Here is a 22,791-nt window from a genome sequence, read left to right as displayed (position 1 = left end):
CATGTTCTTTATGTGCGCTTCAATAAAAATGCATGGGAAAAAAGGAGGCCTGTGTCTTGTGACCGTAGCGTACGTGTAGGTGTGTACGGCAGGACCAGATCGGAGCGATAAGTAGGAGCAAGTCCATGTAATGCTTTGTAGTTTAGCAGTAAAACCTTGAAATCAGCCCTAGCCTTAACAGGAAGCCAGTGTAGAGAGGCTAGCACTGGAGTAATATGATCTAATTTTGGGGTTCTAGTCAAGATTCTAGCAGCCGTATTTAACACGATTGTACAACCATCAAGCTTAATTGTCAGATCAAACAGCAGATCTCTTTGTTTCTTGGGACCTAGAACTAGCATCTCTGTTTTGTCTGAGTTTAAAAGTAAAAAGTTTGCCACCATTCAGGGTAGGCAATTTTGGGGCTTCACCATGTTTCATCAAAATGTACAGCTGTGTGTTGTCCCCATAGCAGTGAAAGTTGACATTGTATATCACGGTGAAATCACGAAGAGGTGGAAGACAGTGAGGGGAAAAAGTATTTGATCCCCTGCTGATTTTGTACATTTGCCCACTGACAAAGAAATGATCAGTCTATAATTTTAATGGTAGGTTTATTTGAACAGTGAGAGACAGAAAAACAACAAAAAAATCCAGAAAAAAACGCGTGTCAAAAATGTTATAAAATGATTTGCATTTTAATGAGGGAAATAAGTATTTGACCCCTCTGCAAAACATGACTTAGTACTTGGTGGCAAAACCCTTGTTGGCAATCACAGAGGTCAGACGTTTCTTGTAGTTGACCACCAGGTTTGCACACATCTCAGGAGGGATTTTGTCCCACTCCTCTTTGCAGATCTTCTCCAAGTCATTAAGGTTTCGAGGCTGACGTTTGGCAACTCGAATCTTCAGCCCCCTCCACAGATTTTCTATGGGATTAAGGTCTGGAGACTGGCTAGGCCACTCCAGGACCTTAATGTGCTTCTTCTTGAGCCACTCCTTTGTTGCCTTGGCCGTGTGTTTTGGGTCATTGTCATGCTGGAATACCCATCCACGACCCATTTTCAATGCCCTGGCAGGGTGAAGGAGGTTCTCAACCAAGATTTGACGGTACATGGCCCCGTCCATCGTCCCTTTGATGCGATGAAGTTGTCCTCTCCCCTTAGCAGAAAAACACCCCCAAAGCATAATGTTTCCACCTCCATGTTTGACGGTGGGGATGGTGTTCTTGGGGTCATAGGCAGCATTCCTCCTCCTCCAAACACGGCGAGTTGAGTTGATGCCAAAGAGCTCCATTTTGGTCTCATCTGACCACAACACTTTCACCAGTTGTCCTCTGAATCATTCAGATGCTCATTGGCAGACTTCAGACGGGCATATATAAGTGCTTTCTTGAGCAGGGGGACCTTGCGGGCGCTGCAGGATTTCAGTCCTTCACGGCGTAGTGTGTTACCAATTGTTTTCTTGGTGAATATGGTCCGAGCTGCCTTGAAATCATTGACAAGATCCTCCCGTGTAGTTCTGGGCTGATTCCTCATCGTTCTCATGATCATCGCAACTCCACGAAGTGAGATCTTGCATGGAGCCCCAGGTCGAGGGAGATAGACAGTTCTTTTGTGTTTCTTCCATTTGCGAATAATCGCACCAACTGTTGTCACCTTCTCACCAAGCTGCTTGGCGATGGTCTTGTAGCCCATTCCAGCTTTGTGTAGGTCTACAATCTTGTCCCTGACATCCTTGGAGAGCTCTTTGGTCTTGGCCATGGTGGAGAGTTTGGAATCTGATTGATTGATTGCTTCTGTGGACAGGTGTCTTTTATACAGGTAACAAGCTGAGATTAGGAGCACTCCCTTTAAGAGTGTGCTCCTAATCTCAGCTCGTTACCTGTATAAAAGACACCTGGGAGCCAGAAATCTTTCTGATTGAGAGGGGGTCAAATACTTATTTCCCTCATTAAAATGCAAATCAATTTATAACATTTTTGACATGCATTTTATGCTGCTAAAAATAACAAAAAACTATTGATTCAAAATATTAATTGTGCTTGTTAACTCGGTAATAGCTCGGTAATAACTTGGTAATAACTCGGTAATAACTCTTACGTGGATTTAATCAAGGAACAGATGCTACATTTCCCATTGCTGCAAATCAATTCTGTTTCTGCCTGCGAGGCAGTGTCTTCTGATCTAATGAGCTGGTGTTGGTTTTCCACTGGTACTGAAGCTTATGTCAAGGTTAGCGCACGTGTGTGTATGTCTGTCTGTGTGTGCGTGTACGTGTGCGTGTTTGTATGCAACAGAAGGCTCAGGGACAATGACACATTTTTCATACAGTTACTACTCATGGGTGCTCAATTATAAATCCTCATATAACATGGCTAACAATCAGATCTAATCAACATAGATTATGATCAAATGCATCAAAGAACCCACTGGAGGGGAATCAATCCTCCTTATAGACTTTCCCAACAGAAATTACCAATTTCATTTCGATTTGTTTTTTTCTTGAAACGTAAACATCAATATCTACATCCGTTCATTCGCAGTAAAACACTTTATTTCTCTGATAGCAAGTACTTTATTTTTTATGAGTAACACCAGTGATTTTCTGCATCCCAAATGACACCCTATATAGTGCACTACTTTTGAGCAGGGTCCATAAAAGCTCTGGTCAAAATTAGTGCACTACATAGGGAATGTGGTGGCATTTAGGACATAACATTGCTTTCCCGATGGGCTGGAAGCAATTTAATCAGTGTCTTAATTGATTGAGATGAGATTCAGTTGAAGGGGTTTCTATTGTAATTAGAAGTAGTAGAGTAGACACATCACCATCCGGATGAGAGGAGGTGCAGGCAGAGCGAACGGGGCCCTAAATCATCCTTCTCCAAAATGGCGGAACAGGGCTGAGGGAGCCAGTGACTCATCCTAACCTTTTATGGCTGGTAGGGAGAGGGAAACTGTCTGACACACCTGCTGGCCCAGTGGCCCTGTGGAATGTGATAGACTCCCCCTGACATTAAAAGACAGAATGTTTTAAAGGAGTTTTTTATGGCCTCCCTCCCAACCGCGCCGCTTCTCTTGTCCTTTGCTTTAGTTTTAGTGAAAGGCCACATTTTGAATGAGGCTGTTGAGTTTGGAAGGTCTGAGAGACTAAGAGGAGCAGGGGGTATCAAACAGCCCCCCCCCCCCCCACCCCCAATCTCCACCAATCCCCACACAGCAGAGAAGGGAATATGATCAAGGGAAAAAGACAAGATATAAAGTCTCTCTCCTCATAGACTTTTATTCTGTCTCCAGGGCCCTTGGCAAACTATGCAACTATTTACATTTCACAGCTTTTATCAGACTTCAGCATCTCTCACCTTGTTTTCAGACACGCAGTATGTGGGTATCATTAAATGGGTAAGGAAAACATGTTTAGCATTTTTAGCTAGAAGACCTATCCCCCTCCCTTTAGACATTTTTTCTATGAGGGTATTAGTCTACCCTTTCATGGCCTATGTTACATTATCAATGTTCAAGCTCTCTCTATCTTCAGGAGGGTTTCTCTGATGATACACACTGTGGGCTCAGCGTCAATATTCTACTCTACCTGCCCACATCTACTAAAGAACTGGCTCATTATATTACCTGTTACCAGGGCTACGGGATACATCCAATGGGCAGGGAGTGAGGTAGGGAGGGTGGGAGTGAGTGAGGGAGTGAATGAGGGAGTGAGTGAGCTTAGAGAGACCATATTAAATCAGCGCAACCTCAATGACTGGACCTCCTGCGTCCAGTGTGTGTGTGTGTGTGTGTGTGTGTGTGTGTGTGTGCTGAGGTCCATGCGTGATAATCAGAAGGCTATTGACAGGGGATGTGCTTGAGCATTCGCTAGTCAAAGCCCTGGCTTAGAGTTTCCCTCTAAGCCAAGAGAACACTGTCCACAGTCCATGGATAATTAACTGCCTGACTCGTTCTCCCAGACAGGCACTCTGATATGCTGTAACACACCCTGTGAGTGTGTTTGAGTGTGTGATAGACAGCTGACTGAACTGAAATGGTTTCATATTGGTTTTATCTTGGCAAACTGCATTCAAGAAGGAGGATGTCATAGAGGGTCTGTCCTAGTGGGCCTCTGAGGGTCCTTGGTAAGGGAGCCGTGGTGGACACAGGCACGCACACGTGTGTGTATGTCGACTAATGAATCTGTCAACCCAGAGTGACAGTGGATCCTAGCCCACCCACACACACACACACACACACACACACACACACACACACACACACACACACACACACACACACACACACACACACACACAAACACTGCCAGTCTAATTAACAACTTGTTAATTAGACCGTCTATAAACACACAGCTCTACCTGCTGTTAGTGTTTACCCATGGGTTTAGTTGACTGTGTCTGTGCTCAGACCAGCTCCTCTCTCTGGGCTGTAGAGCTGCTGCTGGTCCTCCCTGTCTTCTCTCTCTGGGCTGTAGAGATGCTGCTGGTCCTCCCGGGCATCTCTCTCTGGGCTGTAGAGCTGCTGCTGGTCCTCCCGGGCATCTCTCTCTGGGCTGTAGAGCTGCTGCTGGTCCTCCCTGTCTTCTCTCTCTGGGCTGTAGAGCTGCTGCTGGTATTCCCGGGCATCTCTCTCTGGGCTGTAGAGCTGCTGCTGGTCCTCCCGGGCATCTCTCTCTGGGCTGTAGAGCTGCTGCTGGTCCTCCCTGTCTTCTCTCTCTGGGCTGTAGAGCTGCTGCTGGTCCTCCCGGGCATCTCTCTCTGGGCTGTAGAGCTGCTGCTGGTCCTCCCGGGCATCTCTCTCTGGGCTGTAGAGCTGCTGCTGGTCCTCCCGGGCATCTCTCTCTGGGCTGTAGAGCTGCTGCTGGTCCTCCCGGGCATCTCTCTCTGGGCTGTAGAACTGTGTGGTCCTCCCGGGCTTCTTTCTGGGCTGTAGAACTGCTGCTGGTCCTCCCGGGCATCTCTCTCTGGGCTGTAGAACTGCTGCTGGTCCTCCCGGGCTTCTCTCTCTGGGCTGTAGAGCTGCTGCTGGTCCTCCCGGGCTTCTCTCTCTACTAGCACTATTTTAATTGATACATATTCCACTTTTTACTGTACGGGCTACTTCCAGGTCTGAATATACTTGACATAGCGGTGTGCCTATCTAACACTAGGGGTTTGCTCTGCACTTTACATATCTGCAGATTATTGTACAGCGTTATTCTCTCTATGATTGGCATGAGGAATGCAATCAGTAACCCAGTATTGGCATTTCTGTTTTCCTTGGCTTCCTTTCAGAGTCTGTTGACTGTTACTGTATTGTAATGACAAACACCCCAGCAGCTCATGTGCATTTTCCTAATTAGCAACCAGCTGTAGTGAGAGAGGGGGGGGTGTTAATTGATTGTGGGCAATACAGTTGATTTGCAACTCAACCAAGCTAATAATGTGTTATTGATCAGTCCATTAAAATGAACAATATTACAAGGAGATCTAATCCAGTGACTGTGAGAGCAGAAGTTAGTTGATGCTCTTACAGTTTTTCATCTACTTATGGTATTACGTCACTCAATGGTGACATTGTAAGAAGTGGTGAGGGTGGGTGATGATGGACTACAGGATTCAGCCAGGCTGTACTCCCTCATATATAACGTCTGCAAGAAATCACATTAACTACAGAGGAGGAGGTGTGTGGTACTGTTCAAGGCGGTCTAACAGAGTTTGGTGTTATGCGGAGCAGAGCAGGTGAACCCAAGAGCAGACTCAGACGAGGAGACTGGGATAAGGTAACCAAGGTAGTTATTGAAAAACAGGGGGAAGATGGGGTGCAGGCCAGGGAAAGCTTGGGCGGTTGCAGGCAGAGGTTGGAGCGAGGGGAGTTGGGGCTGGGTAAGCAGGTCCGGAGAGGAAGCCAAGGAAGCAGTAGAGTGGGGGGTCCAGGACAGGGTAGCAAGAGAGATGAGAAGTGGGTCTGGAGACAGGGACCAGAGTCAGAGCGGACAGAACTGTAACGGAGAGGGAAACAGCGTCAGGCAAAGGAAAACAGGCACAACATGAAAACAGGATCTATGCAGGAACAAACGGCTAAAAACGCATACTGACTGAGCAGAGGTTACGATCTGGCAGTGTGGAGGTGGCAGGGATGAGTATTTGTAGAGGTCTTGATTATGGAACATGTTGCAGCTGGTGGGGATCTGCTCTGCCTCCAGCACACCTGTCTCTGCCCACACAAATCACACACACAGAGAGAAAGAGGGAGAGGCGGCAGATTAGGGAGACACAGGATGAGCAGTAGAGGGCGTGGCAGGTGCAGATGTAACATTTAGTCTGGTGTGGCTAAACCAAGATGGCTGCCATACCAGACCTTTTTTGTTTTACATTTAACTAGGCAAGTCAGTTAAGAACAAATTCTTATTTATAATGACGAGCTATCTCGGCCAAACCCAGACGACGCTGGGCCAATTGTGCGCCGTCCTTTGGGACTCCCAATCACAGCTAGCTGTAATGCAGCCTGGATTCAAACCAGGGACTGCAGTGACACCTCTTGCTCTGAGATGCAGTGCCTTGGAGGTTGGAGGGGCGTCATGTGTGACTGACGTGTTTTCCGTTTGCTCCCGCACTATTCTTAAAGTTTATGTGAATTTTGCAGCAGAACCGTATTTATTTTGAAACATTAGTTTGGTGATCCCTTTCCGTTAAAACCAAGACTCATTTGCTATCGAATGTCAGCATGTCAATGAAATATAAGGCCAAAAACATGACTTTAACATCTAGACGTTCCGCTAGCGGAACACCTGCTCCAATATTCAATGATAGGCGTGGCGCGAATTACAAATTCCTCAAAAACCCCAAAACTTCCATTTTTCAAACATATGACTATTTTACACCATTTTAAAGACAAGACTCTCCTTTATCTAACCACACTGTCCGATTTCAAAAAGGCTTTACAGCGAAAGCAAAACATTAGATTATGTCAGCAGAGTACCCAGCCAGAAATAATCAGACACCCATTTTTCAAGCTAGCATATAATGTCACATAAACCAAAACCAGAGCTAAATGCAGCACTAACCTTTGATGATCTTCATCAGATGACAACCCTAGGACATTAAAAAAGGCTTTACAGCGAAAGCAAAACATTAGATTATGTCAGCAGAGTACCCAGCCAGAAATAATCAGACACCCATTTTTCAAGCTAGCATATAATGTCACATAAACCAAAACCAGAGCTAAATGCAGCACTAACCTTTGATGATCTTCATCAGATGACAACCCTAGGACATTATGTTATACAATACATGCATGTTTTGTTCAATCAAGTTCATATTTATATCCAAAAACCAGCTTTTTACATTAGCATGTGACGTTCAGAACTAGCAAACTTCCGGTGAATTTACTAAATTACTCATGATAAACGTTGACAAAATACATAACAATTATTTTAAGAATTATAGATACAGCACTCCTTTGTGCAATCGAGGTGTCCGATTTTAAAATAGCTTTTCGGTGAAAGCACATTTTGCAATATTCTGAGTAGATAGCCCAGCCATCACGGCTAGCTATTTTGACACCCACCAAGTTTAGCCCTGACCAAACTCCGATGTACTATTAGAAAAGTTTGATTACCTTTGGTGTTCTTCGTCAGAATGCACTCCCAGGACTGCTACTTCAATAACAAATGTTGGTTTGGTTCAAAATAATCCATTGTTATATCCAAATAGCGGCGTTTTGTTCGTGCGTTCAAGACACTATCCAAGGGTGACGAAAGGTTACGCGCCCGACGCGTTTCGTGACAAAAAAATTCTAAATATTCCATTACCGTACTTCGAAGCATGTCAACCACTGTTTAAAATCCATTTTTATGCCATTTTTCTCGTAAAAAAGCGATAATATTCCGACCGGGAAAGCGTGTTTACGTTCAAAGAGAGAGAAAATAAAAACATGGGATCCCCTCGTGCACGAGCCTGAGTCTCATAGTACTCTGACCGGCCACTATCCAAACGCGCTAATGTTTTTCAGCCAGGGCCTGCAAAGCCACGATTCAGCTTTTTGCCACCTTCTGAGAGCCCATGGGAGCCGTAGGAAGTGTCACGTAACAGCAGAGATCCCCTGTATTGGATAGAGATAATCAAGAAGGCCAAGAAATGGTCAGACAGGGTACTTCCTGTACAGAATCTTCTCAGGTTTTGACCTGCCAAATGAGTTCTGTTATACTCACAGACACCATTCAAACAGTTTTAGAAACTTTGGAGTGTTTTCTATCCAAAGGTAATAATTATATGCATATTCTAGTTTCTTAGCAGGAGTAATAATCAGATTAAATCGGGTAAGTTTTTTATCCGGCCGTGAAAATACTGCCCCCTAGTCATAACAGGTTAAGAAACCCGGCCAACAAGACTCTTATCACCGCCCTCTCCTAAGTCTGAGTCCCCGGGGGTACGGCTTGGCTTGGTGGTGCTGAAATGAACAATAACCTGAGACTGGTATCGGTCCCAGAGTCAGCGGAAATGCCTCGCACCACGGATTTCGTTTCTGGGCTGCTGAAGGATGTTACATTTACATTTACATTTTAGTCATTTAGCAGACGCTCTTATCCAGAGCGACTTACAAATTGGTGCATTCACCTATAATATCCAGTGGAACAACCACTTTACAATAGTGCATCTAAATCTTTTAAGGGGGGGGGTTAGAAGGATTACTTTATCCTATCCCAGGTATTCCTTGAAGAGGTGGGGTTTCAGGTGTCTCCGGAAGGTGGTGATTGACTCCGCTGTCCTGGCGTCGTGAGGGAGCTTGTTCCACCATTGGGGTGCCAGAGCAGCGAACAGTTTTGACTGGGCTGAGCGGGAACTGTGCTTCCTCAGAGGTAGGGAGGCGAGCAGGCCAGAGGTGGATGAACGGAGTGCCCTTGTTTGGGTGTAGGGCCTGATCAGAGCCTGAAGGTACGGAGGTGCCGTTCCCCTCACAGCTCCGTAGGCAAGCACCATGGTCTTGTAGCGGATGCGAGCTTCGACTGGAAGCCAGTGGAGAGAGCGGAGGAGCGGGGTGACGTGAGAGAACTTGGGAAGGTTGAACACCAGACGGGCTGCGGCGTTCTGGATGAGTTGTAGGGGTTTAATGGCACAGGCAGGGAGCCCAGCCAACAGCGAGTTGCAGTAATCCAGACGGGAGATGACAAGTGCCTGGATTAGGACCTGCGCCGCTTCCTGTGTGAGGCAGGGTCGTACTCTGCGAATGTTGTAGAGCATGAACCTACAGGATCGGGTCACCGCCTTGATGTTGGTGGAGAACGACAGGGTGTTGTCCAGGGTCACGCCAAGGCTCTTAGCACTCTGGGAGGAGGACACAAGGGAGTTGTCAACCGTGATGGCGAGATCATGGAACGGGCAGTCCTTCCCCGGGAGGAAGAGCAGCTCCGTCTTGCCGAGGTTCAGCTTGAGGTGGTGATCCGTCATCCACACTGATATGTCTGCCAGACATGCAGAGATGCGATTCGCCACCTGGTTGTCAGAAGGGGGGAAAGGAGAAGATTAATTGTGTGTCGTCTGCATAGCAATGATATGAGAGACCATGTGAGGATATGACAGAGCCAAGTGACTTGGTGTATAGCGAGAATAGGAGTGGGCCAAGAACAGAGCCCTGGGGGACACCAGTGGTGAGAGCACGTGGTGCGGAGACAGATTCTCGCCACGCCACCTGGTAGGAGCGACCTGTCAGGTAGGACGCAATCCAAGCGTGCGCGGTGCCGGAGATGCCCAGCTCGGAGAGGGTGGAGAGGAGGATCTGATGGTTCACGGTATCAAAGGCAGCAGATAGGTCTAGAAGGATGAGAGCAGAGGAGAGAGAGTTAGCTTTAGCAGTGCGGAGAGCCTCCGTGACACAGAGAAGAGCAGTCTCAGTTGAATGCCCAGTCTTGAAACCTGACTAATTAGGATCAAGAAGGTCATTCTGAGAGAGATAGCAAGAGAGCTGGCCAAGCACGGCGCGTTCAAGAGTTTTGGAGAGAAAGGAAAGAAGGGATACTGGCCTGTAGTTGTTGACATCGGAGGGATCGAGTGTAGGTTTTTTCAGAAGGGGTGCAACTCTCGCTCTCTTGAAGACGGAAGGGACGTAGCCAGCGGTCAAGGATGCGTTGATGAGCGAGGTGAGGTAGGGGAGAAGGTCTCCGGAAATGGTCTGGAGAAGAGAGGAGGGGATAGGGTCAAGTGGGCAGGTTGTTGGGCGGCCGGCCGTCACAAGACGCGAGAGTTCATCTGGAGAGAGAGGGGAGAAAGAGGTCAAAGCACAGGGTAGGGCAGTGTGAGCAGGACCAGCAGTGTCGTTTGACTTAGCAACGAGGATCGGATGTCGTCAACCTTCTTTTCAAAATGGTTGACGAAGTCATCCGCAGAGAGGGAGGAGGGGGGGAGGGGGAGGAGGATTAAGGAGGGAGGAGAAGGTAGCAAAGAGCTTCCTAGGGTTAGAGGCAGATGCTTGGAGTTTAGAGTGGTAGAAAGTGGCTTTAGCAGCAGAGACAGAAGAGGAAAATGTAGAGAGGAGGGAGTGAAAGGATGCCAGGTCCGCAGGGGAGGCTAGTTTTCCTCCATTTCCGCTCGGCTGCCCGGAGCCCTGTTCTGTGAGCTCGCAGTGAGTCGTCGAGCCACGGAGCAGGAGGGGAGGACCGAGCCGGCCTGGAGGATAGGGGACAGAGGAAATCAAAGGATGCAGAGAGGGAGGAGAGGAGGGTTGAGGAGGCAGAATCAGGAGATAGGTTGGAGAAGGTTTGAGCAGAGGGAAGAGATGATAGGATGGAAGAGGAGAGAGTAGCGGGAGAGAGAGAGCGAAGGTTGGGACGGCGCAATACCATCCGAGTAGGGGGAGAGTGAGAAGTGTTGGATGAGAGCGAGAGGGAAAAGGATACAAGGTAGTGGTCGGAGACTTGGAGGGGAGTTGCAATGAGATTAGTGGAAGAACAGCATCTAGTAAAGATGAGGTCAAGCGTATTGCCTGCCTTGTGAGTAGGGGGGGAAGGTGAGAGGGTGAGGTCGAAAGAGGAGAGGAGTGGAAAGAAGGAGGCAGAGAGGAATGAGTCGAAGGTAGACGTGGGGAGGTTAAAGTCACCCAGAACTGTGAGAGGTGAGCCATCCTCAGGAAAGGAACTTATCAAGGCGTCAAGCTCATTGATGAACTCTCCAAGGGAACCTGGAGGGCGATAAATGATAAGGATGTTAAGCTTGAAAGGGCTGGTAACTGTGACAGCATGGAATTCAAATGAGGAGATAGACAGATGGGTCAGGGGAGAAAGAGAGAATGTCCACTTGGGAGAGATGAGGATTCCAGTGCCACCACCCCGCTGGCTCGATGCTCTAGGGCTATGCGAGAACACGTAGTCAGACGAGGAGAGAGCAGTAGGAGTAGCAGTGTTATCTGTGGTGATCCATGTTTCCGTCAGCGCCAGGAAGTCTAGGGACTGGAGGGTAGCATAGGCTGAGATGAACTCAGCCTTGTTGGCCGCAGACCGGCAGTTCCAGAGGCTGCCGGAGACCTGGAACTCCACGTGGGTCGTGCGCGCTGGGACCACCAGGTTAGAGCGGCAGCGGCCACGCGGTGTGGAGCGTTTGTATGGCCTGTGCAGAGGAGAGAGAACAGGGATAGGCGGACACATAGTAGACAAGCTACAGAAGAGGCTACGCTAATGCAAATGAGATTGGAGTGACAAGTGGACTACACGTCTCGAATGTACAGGAAGTTAAGCTTACGTTGCAAAAATGTTATTGACTAAAATGATACAGTACTGCTGGCTGGTGGAGTAGGCTAGCTAGCAGTGGCTGCGTTGTTGACTTTGAACGTGTAGCTGGCTAGGTAACCTCGGTAGTTTCAGTACTACACCTTGTCATGATACAAAGCAACTTTGTAGCTAGCTAGCTAACATAACACTAATCAAGACGTTCCTTGTAGTGTATTTAGTTTCAACAATGCTGCTCGTCGGTAATAGTTGGCTAGGTTAGGAAAAATGGCGTCGCGGGGGACGGAAATAGCTGGCTAGCTAACCTCGATGGCTGGCTAGCTAGCAATTATCAATTAACAATTATCAAGCTATGACAAAGACAACTAGGTAGCTCGCTAGGTAACACTGCACTAGTCAAATCGTTCCGTTGTGAAGTATTAGTAACTACAGCGCTGCTAGTCGGTAACGGATGGCTATCTGGCAGTGGGTTAATGATGACTAGGTGTGTTGAGTAAGTCTGGCGCCGCGTCGCGGCTGGCTAGCACACCTCGATAATACTCAAACTCAAGCTACACAATTATCTTAGATACAGAGACAGCACAGACAACTATGTAGCTGGCTAACTAACACTAACACCACACTAATCAAGTCGTTGCGTTGTAATGTAATAGTTTCTGCGGTGCTGTTAGTCGGTAGAAGTTGGCTAGCTAACAGTGATGACTAGCTAGCTAGCAGTGTTGACTACGGTTCTTGCCTTGGATGAGAAGCCCCTGATTGATCGTGCCCACCAGTCGCTGCACCCAGAGCCCCGGGTTGGTGAGAGGCCCTGTGACGTAATTCTTTGAGTGCACTTTTTCCATGAGAAGATGGAGATTCTCCGACGAGCCCGCAATACCACTCTGAGCTTTCAAGGACAGAGCTTCTCTATCTACCAGGACTACTCCCCCACTGTTTCCAGGCAGTGCGCAGCTTTCGGGCAGGCCAAACGACTACTATGGGACCATCCAGGTGTGAAGTATGGACTGAGATTCCCGGCCCGTTTATGGCTATCTCATGATGGTAAAGATTACACATTTGATTCTCCATATGAGGCTGTGGCTCACATTCAATGTCACATCAAGAAGTCTTGAACTTGCTCATAGATCAGCAACTGTTGCTTGCGAACTGTGGATAGTAAGTAGCCCACCTGTGGTACATATATGTTTAGTTATAACATACTAGTCTTGTATAGTTGGGGAGTTGGCGAACCCATTCAGGCTTATTTGATGTGATCTAGTGTGCTTGCTTTACAGGCATTCAGTCATTTTAATTTCATTGTATTAAGGTTTTCCTTAACTCCTTTGTTTCCAGGCTGTCTCATTCACCTACTCAGTTTGTTTACATAGTGTCTCAGTGACTCAAAATATTTTGGGTTATTTGTTTGCTGCGTCCTGTTGTACTGACCCAGTAAACAGTAAATGTTCCGAGGCTACACGTTTTGGGGGTCTTCACTTGTCACGAATGCTAGGAGTGGTGGTAGGAGTCAGGCGCAAAGAGCAGAGGTAAGAAAAAATGAGATTTATTTTCTCTGGTACAACACGGTTGACGCCAACACAACGGCGTGTGAAGTAAATGACCAACCCATACACAACAGGCACACAGTCCGGAAAGAAAATAATCCAGGCAGATCGCCAGCACATCCAAAAAGCACACTGACGTAAAATAATCCCGCACAAACCTGGGCGGGCTAAACAGGCTTAAATAACCACAAATCAAGACACACAAATAAGGAACAGGTGCAAACAATAAGATATACCAACATAAAAGGAAAAAGGGATGAGCGGCGGCTAGTAGGCCGGCGACGACGACGACCGAGCGCCGCCCGAGCAGGCAGGGGAGCCACCTTCGGTGGGATTCGTGACATCACTTCAATTTTAAAGGTTTTGAAGGTCATTTATGCCCAGCAAACGTTCAACGTTGCACACACGTAGGTTTTGGTCTTGGCTGTAAGTTGTCTTATCGTCAAACTAGACAGTTATTATTATTTTTAATTTTTTGATCGTCTTACTATTATTTGCTTATTTCAAATTAGGTTTTTGGTTGAGAGCCTTTATACATTTTATTTATTTTCTCTCTCAATGCCTGTTATAACACTGGAAAAATAATTATATACATTGTGGTAAACCGTGGGGTGTTGGGTTGAGCGTGCAGAGATTGACACAGAGACAGGGAGGCTTTAGTCAGAAAAAGAACTTTACTTAAGACAGAAAATAAATATATCAAAGAAATAACTTAGGTTTTGCTCGGTCTTCCTTCTCTCTCTTAACTGGTGTCCGTCTCTCTCCCTTCCCTCCCATGGTGTGCCATCGTGCTCATTTTATTTAGCCTCCACGGCTGGTTGGCACTTTCCTCTAATTACCTCCACTTAGCTGTCCGTGTCGGGGTGCCCAACTCCCGTATTCCCAGCAGAGGGAGCCAACGTCGCCTCACGTACCTCCCCTCTAATACCATCCCCCGGGGTAGACCTCCTGGGATTCCACAACATCTACAAGTGATGCTTTTGTAATTTTGTTTGCACAAGGGATTCACTTTTATTTTTCTCTTTTTGCTGCTTGATCCACTAACACAAAACATGACTTTAAAGAGCGGGACTGTGGGGTTGGGTTTAACACCGCACTCTCACAGACATACTGTGCGAAGAGAACATGTTCTATTTAGGCTTGTACCTCGTTTGGGGAGGTATTGTCTGGGATGGGGGAAGGTGGGAGGTTGAATTGGTCAGTTCTAATGTTGTCATTCTGTCTTTTTAGTTTTGTTTCTGTACTTTTGCCAAGTATCTTGCACCGTACATTGTTACTCTGAGACAAGTTATTCTGGGGTTTTTGGGTATTCATTGCTGTTCCACTCTATGCTCTAATGACAGGGTTGTATAACGGGAGTGCTCAGGGTGGCCGAAATAATACAATTAAGAACATTTCGTGGAACATCAAAGGGGTTAACAACCCTGTGAAGCGTAAGAGGGTGCTTACACTCTTAAAGGGTTTGAATGCAAATGTTGCATTTCTACAAGAGACTCACTTGAGGACTGGTGAGCATTTTAGGATGCGTAGGGACTGGGTTGGTCAAGTGTTCCACTCTAACCTTCATAGTAAATCAAGAGGTGCTGCCATTTTGGTTGATAAATCTACTCCCTTTGTAGCTTCAGAGGTTATTGCTGATCTTAAGGGACGATACGTCATAGTAACCGTTAAACTGTTTTCTACCCCTCTTGTTTTGGCTAGTGTTTATGCTCCCAATTGGGATGGCACAAGTTTCATTTCTTCCTTTTTATCTGCTATACCCAATTTAGATTCCCATTTGTTGATTTTAGGGGGGGATTTTAACTGTACAATGTCCCCAGTTCTTGACAAGTCCTCACGAAGAACTACAGGCCCATCTAAATGTGCCCTACTTATTCAATCTTTTCTTCAGAAATATGCTGTATGTGAGGCCTGGCGTTTCCTACACCCTACAGATAGACAGTATTCCTTTTATTCTCATGTTCATCAAACATATTCCCGCATTGATTACTTCTTTTTGGACAAAAAACTTCTGCCTAACCTTCGGCGGTGTACTTATGAGAGTATTGTTATTTCTGACCATTCACCATTAGTGCTTGAACTAGAGTTTCCCCAGCGACCTCCTATGTGTTATCAATGGCATCTTAACCCCATTTTACTCTCAGATAAGTTTGTCAATTTCATTTCTTCTGAAATCACCTTATTCCTAGATATTAATTCAACGCCATGTATGTCCTGCTCTACCATATTGGAGTCTCTCAAAGCATACCTACGTGGCCAAATTATTTCTTATAATAATAACCAAAACAAAGCTTGCTCTCAGCGACTTCGGGACCTGAGCGAAGCCATAGCCACATTGGATGAGAAGTATGCTACGGATCCTTCCTCTGATCTACATAAAGAGTGCCAACTACTCCAATCTGAATTTGATGAGCTTTATACCAGGCAAGCTGAACAGTTACTCTTGCGAGCTTGATACAGTGTATGAACAAGGCGACAAGGCTAGTAAACTCCTTGCACATCAGAACCATAAATATGAGGCCTCACGTTTAATCCCACAAATAAGGACCCTCTGGTGCCACCACGGTTATACATAAAGAGATCAATGATCAATTCAAACAATTTTACTCTGTGCTATACACCTCTGAATCTCCTCAAGACCCTTTGCTGATTGATTAATTCTTTAATGGTTTGAATATGTCTTCAATTGATACAGACTCCCATCACTGTTTAGAAGAAGAATTTACACCTGAGGAGATTGCAACAGCAGTGTCCGCAATGAAAAGTGGTAAATCACCGGGTCCGGACGGTTTTCCAACCGAATTTTACAGGACGTTTTCTGGTCTGCTTTGCCCATTCTTGTCTCGATTATTTGCAGAGTGCCTTAATACCTCAAAGCTACCGCCTAGTGTTTATCAGGCTTCAATTTCATTACTATTAAAGAAAAACAAAGACTCCCTGTAATGTGGATCCTATCGTCCAATCTCGCTTTTAAACTGTGATTACAAAATCCTAGCCAAACTCTTAGCCATCCATATAGAAGGCTCGCTGCACCAAGTAATACACTCTGACCAGACTGGATTTTATGAAATAGGCATTTGTTTTTCAATATTAGACGCCTTATGAATATACTGTACTCCCCAGCGTCGGTGGTGGTGGTCTCACTTGCTGCGGAAAAAGCTTTTGACCGCATTGAGTGGGACTACCTAACAGCTGCTCTTTATAGATTTGGCTTTGGCCCCAAATTTATTGCGTGGATAAAGATTCTTTATTTTTCTCCCATGGTTTTGGTACGGACTAACAACTTGTCCTCTGACTATTTTCCCTTGCACCACGGATCCAGACAGGGTTGTCCACTCTCCACCTTTGTTGTTTGCTTTGGCAATCAAGCCTCTCGCCATTGCACTATGCTCTAATGATGCCATTCAAGGAATAATCAGGACGGGCTTAGAGCAGAAAGTCTCACTATATACTGACAACCTCCTTTTGTTTATCTCCAACCCTGATACCTCATTGCCACATGCCTTATCTGTTCTTAAAAAGTTTGGATCAATCTCAGGGTACGAGCTGAATCTAGGCAAGAGTGAGCTTTTTTCTGTAAATAAGGCTGCTTTAAAGTGCTCTTTTACAAGTTTTCAGTTTAGGATTGTCCGGGAACAATTCACCTATTTCGGAGTTAAAGTGACAAGGAAATATTCAAAATTGTTTCAGGAAAACATTGTTGCTCTAGCAGACAGTTTGAAACAATATTGTATTTTTGGAATTCACTATCTCTTTCTCTTATTGGAAGGAATAATGTCATTAAAATGAATGTGTTGCCCAAATTTGTATATTTATTTCAATGTTTACCCATTTTTATTCCAAAATCTTTTTTTAATTGACTGGATCAAACATTCATGTATTTTATTTGGGATGGCAAGGTACCACGGATTGGTAGAAAACATTTATAGAAGCCTAAGGCATTGGGTGGTTTAGCTCTACCAAATTTCAGACATACTATTGGGCTGCAAATTTCAGAGCCCTTTTGTACTGGCTGCAGACTGATCCTACTGGTCCTAGACCACTATGGGTCCAGATGGATCGTGTAAACCTGCTGCACTTTCTTCTGTGTCATGCTCGTCTCTCCCAGTGTCCCTAGGCAAAAAGTGTGTCAACCCAATTGTAAAGCAGTCTCTAAAACTTGGAATCAGTTCCATTTAGCCTTTAGCCTCCGAGGCTTATCTCCATCTTTAGATGATGGGGCTTTTGCCATCTGGCACTCACTAGGCCTCTCCTCACTAGCCCAATTATTCTTTGATGATACATGTGCCACTTTTGCTCAGCTACAGGAAAAGTTCAACCTCCCCCAATCACACTTTTTCCGCTATCCAGACTAGGAACTTTGTCAGAGCTAACATAACTGAATTTCCCCATAGGCCTGTGAATACAGCTATAGAGAGCATCTTTGAGCTGAACAAGCTTCCTAGGGGCGCAATTTCAAATGTATATGCAATCATTAATGACTTATAGAACCCTTCTTTGGTGCCTTTAAGACTCGATGGGAAAAGGATTTCGGAGAGGAACATGGGGAAGACACCTGGGAATTCGGGCTGCACAGGGTGCATTCATCCTCTTTTAGCAATAGACACAGCCTCATTCAATTCAAGGTGGTTCGCCGTATCCACTGGTATCCACCCGAACAAGGAAGAAAATTCTCTGATTTTTATCCTACCTGTGTCCGATGTTAAACGGAACCAGCCACACTGTTGCATATGTTTTGGGGCTGTCATAAACTGTCAGGTTTCTGGGAATTCATATTTAAATGTTTCTCTGATATATATGACACTGTTATAGATCCGTCTCCCCTTACAGCCCTTTTTGGAGTACTGCCCACAGGTACCCCCCTGTCAAGAATTCAGTTGGACACTGTTGCTTATACAAGTCTTTTAGCTAGACGGCTAATACTACAAAACTGGAAGATGGCAGCTCCCCATCTTATAAATATTGGGTGAGAGATGTGTTGTGCTCTCTGAAACTAGAAAAAATGTAACTCAGTACATGTGGGAACCCCAAACTGTTTTATGAGGCTTGGGCTCCATTCCGGTCTTACTTTAAACAGTCCATCTCTGATGGCATTCATATAAGTCCCCTGTGACTTAAGGGTTGGATAAGCATTTCTTTGTGTTTTTTTTAGGGGGGACATTAAGGTTGATGGTGTGCTTATTGATTGTGACCTGCGGATGCCTTGTTCATCTTGCCCGGTCAGAGACTAAAATGTGAGCTTGTTTTGCCCTGTTTTTTCTTTGTGTTTTTTTCACGCTTACATAAAATTATTATTATACTTTTTTTTAAAGCATTGTAAACTTTATTTTTGGTCCAGTGGATGGTCGGACTGTGGCCATGACTGTCTGTGCATTTGCATTTCTCCACCCCTATCCCTTGTCTGTTTACAGGAACAATGGTGAGGTGTCTGCTCTGTCCCTGTACTACAGATTGCCCTTTAACCTTTGCAGCATTCTGCCCTGTCAATGATGTGCTACTGGGAGCGGAGTCGTGACAGTACCCCCCCTTGACGCGAGGCTCCAGCGGTGTGCCAACACCGGCCTAGGGGATGACCCGGAGGGCGAGGCGCAGGGCGATCCGGCCGGCGGCGGTGGAATTCCCGCAGCAGTTCAGGGTCCAACACATCCGCCACCGGAACCCAGCACCTCTCCTCCGGACCATACCCCTCCCACTCCACGAGGTACTGAAGGCCCCTCGCACGACGCCTCAAATCCAGGATGGAATGGACGGAGTATGCCGGGGCCCCCTCAATGTCCAGAGGTACTCATAATGCCCTGAGGTGGTACTAAATGCCGTCTTCCTCTCGTCTCCCTCCCGGATACGCACCAGGTTGTACACACTCCTGAGATCCAGTTTAGTGAAGAAGCGCGCCCCGTGCATTGACTCAATCGCCGTGGCGATAAGAGGTAGCGGGTAACTGTACCTCACCATGATTTGATTGAGACCTCGATAGTCAATGCACGGGCGCAGACCTCCATCCTTCTTCTTCATAAAAAAGAAACTTGAGGAGGTGGGTGAAGTGGAGGACCGAATGTACCCCTGATGCAGGGATTCGGAGACATATGTCTCCATAGCCACCGTCTCCGCTTGCGACAGGGGATACACGTGACTCCTGGGAAGTGCAGCGTCTACCAGGAGATTTATCGCATAATCCCCCCGTTGATGGGGTGGTAATTGATTTGCCTTCTTTTTACGGAAGGCGAGAGCCAAATCGGCATATTCTGGGGGAATGCGCACGGTGGAGACCTGGTCTGGACTTTCCACCGTGGTAGCACCAACGGAAACCTCTACACACCTCCCCGAGCACTCTCGCGACAACCCCTTGAGAGTTCTCTGTAGCCAGGAAATGGTGGGGTTATGACGAGCCAACCAGGGAAGGACTAGTACCACGGGAAACGCAGGAGAGTCAATGAGGAAGAGACTGATTCTTTCCTCATGACCCCCCTGTGTCTCCATGGCCAGGGAGATGGTGGCTTCCCTGATTAACCCGGACCCTAATGGTCGACTATCCAGAGCGTGTACAGGGAAAGGTCTAACCACAGGAATAATGGGGATCCCTAAACTAAGGGCTAACGCTCTGTCGATAAAGTTCCCAGCTGCGCCTGAATCGACGAGCGCCTTATGCTGGGAACGCGGGGAAAACTCAGGAAAACAAACAGGTACAAAGAGGTGGACAACAGAGGGCTCTAGATGAGAGTGGTGCAGACTCACCTGGGGTGATGACAGAGTGCCCTGCCTGCTGCCTCGACTCCCAGAGGGACCAACATGGCACCGACCGGCAGTGTGCCTTCTGCGGCACCAGATGGTGCACGTGAAGGCCCCTCCTCCAGCCTCCCTACGCGCAGCCCCTCCCAGCTCCATGGGCACTGGAGCGGGAGTGCTGGAAGATGGAACCGACAGAGCCTCCTCTGGATGTCCGCGGGTGACCAGCAGGTTATCCAACCGGATGGACAGATCCACCAGTTGGTCAAAAGTGATGGTGGCATCCCTGCAGGCCAACTCCTGTCGGACGTCCTTGCGCAGGCTGCATTGGTAGTGGTCGATGAGGGCCCTGTCATTCCATCCTGCTCCGGCGGCCAAGGTCCGGAATTCCAGTGCCAACTCCTGTGCGCTCCTCGTCCCCTTCCTCAAATGGAAGAGCCGTTTCCCCTCCGCTCTCCCTTCGGGTGGATGGTCGAAGACGGCCCAGAAGCGGCGGGTGAACTCCTCGAAGTGGTCCAACGCCGCGTCTCCTTCTCCCCGTACGGCGTTTGCCCACTCCAGAGCTCTCCCCGAGAGGCATGAGACGAGGGCGGACACTCTCTCCCTTCTTGAGGGAGCTGGGTGAACGGTGGCCAGGTATAAGTCCAGTTGTAGGAGGAACCCCTGGCACTGTGCTGCCGTCCCGTCATACTCCCTGGGAAGGGAGAGACACATCCCACTGGAACTGGATCCTGACGGGACGGGTAGAGGTGACCCCGGTTGCGCTGGTCGAGGCGCTGGTCGAGACTTCCTGTCTCTCCCAGCGGTCCATCGTCTGGACAACGCAATCCATCATGGCACCGCAATGATGCAGCATTGCTGAGTGTTCCTGGACGCGCTTCTCGACTCCTCTGACCCGGGTACCTGCTCCTGCTGACTCCATGGTGGGTGGATGATTCTGTCAATGGTGTGCGTACTGGGAGCGGAGTCAGGTGCAGGAGAGCAGAGAGTTGTGAACAGGCGCACACTTTAACTAGGCAGGAGAAACCAACAGACGGACGCCACTGTGTCGAAACCTCCATCCAATATGCGCAAACAATACTAAAGTCCAAACAAAATAAACATACCTCGTGATATAAAACACGGAATAAACTCACACCAGAAATAGCGCGTCAAAAATGACAAATAACACGAAACAATCACACACAAAGACATGAGGGGGAACAGAGGAATAAATACATGTAGTGTGATTGGGGAATGAAAACCATGTGTGCAGGGAATAAGACAAAACGAATGGATAAATGAAAAATGGAGCGGCGATGGCTAGAAAGCCGGTGACGTCGACCGCTGAACACCGCCCGAACAAGGAGAGGAGCCGGCGGAAGTCGTGACATGCCCGGTGTGTTTAACTTGTCTAAAGTACGGTATCTTTAAAGCAATTTTTTAAAAACATTTTATTTGTATTTTTTTCTAGTTGCGTATATTATTTATATTTTTTTGTGTTGGCTTGTGTGTAAAACAGATGCAGTGCCTTGAAATCTTTCAAATACTTCTAGCGTTGTAACGGGTGTCGTTTGTGGAGGACCAAGACGCAACAGGAAAATGTATACTCATCTTCTTTTTTTAATTATTGAAGAAGGTGAAACAAAACAAAACACGTATACAATATGAAAACGACACTGACAGTTCCGTCAGGTGAAGAACACAAAACAGAATACAACTACCCACAAAGGGACAGGTGAAAACAATCTCCCTAAGTATGACTCTCAATCAGAAACAACGATGTACAGCTGTTCCTGATTGAGAGCCACACCAGGCCAACAAAGAAATACACAACCTAGAATCCTAGAATACCAAAGCAAGAACATACACCAAAAACCCCAGAACACATAAATACAACACCCCTCTACATACACATAACCCCCGAACCACATAAAACAAATACCCCCTGCCACGTCCTGACCAAACTACAATAACAAATAAACCCTATTACTGGTCAGGACGTGACAAGCGTTTGCTTTAGCCTGCCTGGAGTGCCAAGTTGGGCGGGGTTTTCCATTTTGTGACTATTCTATTGGATTCATTGCTATAGGTAAGCTCAATCTAGCCCAGCTAAAGTTTTTTTAAATGATTTCAAATCGTATTTGAACCCAGGTCTGTGCCATAATACCAAGGCTGCTTCAGCACTGTGAGCGGTGAGATGACTATCAGCTATTCATGTGCGTCATCTACTCAAAAATTTTTTACAAAAAAGTGATCTTTGTAGAGAGTAGCTCTGGAGTGCATTTTTCTTCTATTAAGTACATTTCTATGAGCCATAGATTTTAAGCATACAGGGTTCTGGTACATTGACTGGTGGAAACGTACACCCCATTGAACAATCCACCACACTCTTATTCAATTTTACAACATTAATCAGCCGTTAAATTAACTTCTGAGGTTTAATTGCGTACTTTGAATGATTATGGTGAGGTCAGGGGTAAGGTACTTCACAGACTTGGCTCCTCGTAGTTTCTCTCTCTCTCTCTTTCTCTCTCTCTCTCGCTCTCATATTTTGTACGCTTTATTCAGACTGTTGTGAAATCAGAGGGGAGATAAACAAGTGGGAGACTCAGGATAGACAAGGGGGAGAAACAGGGTGGACAAGGGGGAGAAACAGGGTAGACAAGGGAGAGAAACAGGGGACAAGGGAGAAAAACAGGGGCACAAGGGAGAAAAACAGGGGCAACCGGGAGATAAACAGGGGCACAAGGGAGAGAAACAGGGGTACAAGGGAGAGAAACAGGGGCACAAGGGAGAGAAACAGGGGTACAAGGGAGAGAAACAGGGGCACAAGGGAGAGAAACAGGGGTACAAGGGAGAG

General features: G+C 46.8%; 1 protein-coding gene across 7 annotated transcripts in view; it reads left to right on the top strand.

Annotated features, from left to right (window-relative positions):
* Positions 1-22,791, top strand: part of sema5ba (sema domain, seven thrombospondin repeats (type 1 and type 1-like), transmembrane domain (TM) and short cytoplasmic domain, (semaphorin) 5Ba) — a 325,261-nt gene that overhangs the window by 101,873 nt on the left and 200,597 nt on the right. The window lies entirely within an intron of this gene.

The sequence above is a fragment of the Salmo salar genome, chromosome ssa21 (genome assembly GCF_905237065.1).
Source record: "Salmo salar chromosome ssa21, Ssal_v3.1, whole genome shotgun sequence".
Lineage (NCBI taxonomy): Eukaryota > Metazoa > Chordata > Actinopteri > Salmoniformes > Salmonidae > Salmo > Salmo salar.
The sequence above is the reverse complement of the archived record's forward strand: the minus strand, read 5'-3'. Positions and strand labels throughout refer to the sequence as shown.